Below are 1,773 nucleotides of genomic sequence, written 5' to 3' on the forward strand. Positions count from 1 at the left end.
CATGATGTTCTGCCTCACCTCGGGCTCAGAGGAATAAAGTTAGGCATCAGTGGACTGAGACCTCTGAAACTGTTGAGTCCCAAATAAACTTATAAACTTTTCCTCCTTTTGGTCACAGCAACAACAACAACAAAAATCTGACTAAACAGAAGAGGGCTGAGGACTTAACCTCAGGATGTTCCAATATTCTAAGGTCAGGGAGAGGAAAAGAACCAACAAAGAATGAGGAGAGGATATTTTCAAGAGAAAATGAATGCCTAAGGTCTAGGGAAGAGCATGTTTCAAGGAGGAGAGAAAATGTCAAGTAAGGCGAGAACTATTTCAGTAGAGTAGTAAGGATATAAGTGATTGAAAAGGACTCAAGAACTGAAAAGAAAGAAAATGGTAACTCAGAAGATAAATAACACTTGGAATAGTTTTGCTGAAAAGAGTAGTCATCAATTGGGGAAGAAGCTAAAGGGATGTGTGGTATTTATTTATTTATTTTATGTTTTGGTACCTGGGATTGAACTCAGGGACACTTAACCACTGAGTCACATCTCCAGCTCTTTTTTATATTTTATTTAGAGACAGGGTCTCACTGAGTTGCTTAGGCCTTTGCTAAGTTGCTGAGGCTGGCTCTGAACTCATGATCCTCCTGTCTCAGCCTCCCAAGGCACCAGGATGTGTGGTATTTAAAGATTATCAAAATAAAAGAAAGGCTTTCTTTGAAGAATTAGGATGCATCTTATTCTGCATTTTCTAAAGCTTTTTAGATTTGGGGGAATCCTTTGATAGTCTTCAAAATAATATTTGAAATGAAAATTGCCAGGCTAGAGGTAGAGCTCAGTGGTAGGGCATATGCTCACCATGCACAAGACCCTAAATTCAATCCCCAGCATACACACACACACAAATTTGCCATCGTATTTATGCTTCCAATTCAAAGCAAAACTACACCTGATTCATTCTTTCAGTTACTGAATAAATATATGCCAGCTACATATTAATAGGCAGTGTACCAAGTGCTAGTGGTGGATAAATAAGGCATGTTCTCAGCTCTGTAGATGTTTACTGCCTGGTGAAAGAGACGGAGAAATAAATAATTACAGTGCAAAATGAAAGCCTCTTATATAAATAAACCAATGATATGTAAGTTCAGAGGAAAGAGGCATTAACTCTGCCTAGGATGACCAAAAACAAAAAAAAAAAAAATCACAGGACTAACATTTCAGCTGAAGCCAAAAGTTCTTCAGAAGACTAGAGGAGAGTGTGATGCCATTAAACATGTGGAACTCATCGTAGCTATGTAGTGTAAAAGACATTGAAAATGGTAAGGGTAGACCTGCTATAGTGGCTTATAAGAAAGTCTATGTGCCTCTCAAGGTAGTTATAAATTTTACTCTGTGTAGGAAGTGTCACATTATTCTTCTAAAATCAAATTAATTTTGACCCTGAACTCCCATCTTGTCTATCTGATGGGAAATTCAACTCCCCACATTGCCCTGTTCCTCATTGTTGCACAAAATGACACAGCACCACAATGCAGCACTTTGGTTCCTCTGCCCTTCAGAGGCTTCAGGATCACGGCCGAGGCTGCACACTTAGGTTTAAGGTCCTATCGTTCCTAGGTACGTCAAGCATCCATTCCCCAATAGGTTTCCCCACCTCTCTGAGGTCCCTACTACCTGAAGAAAGTCAAACCACATCTTCTCTCTAATCAGAAATTTTTTTTCCCTTCCGGTCTGACTTTCTGAAACATTCCTAAAAAAAAAAAAAAAAAAAAAAAAAAAA

Source organism: Marmota marmota, unplaced genomic scaffold, assembly GCF_001458135.2.
Source record: "Marmota marmota marmota unplaced genomic scaffold, marMar, whole genome shotgun sequence".
Classification (NCBI taxonomy): domain Eukaryota; kingdom Metazoa; phylum Chordata; class Mammalia; order Rodentia; family Sciuridae; genus Marmota; species Marmota marmota.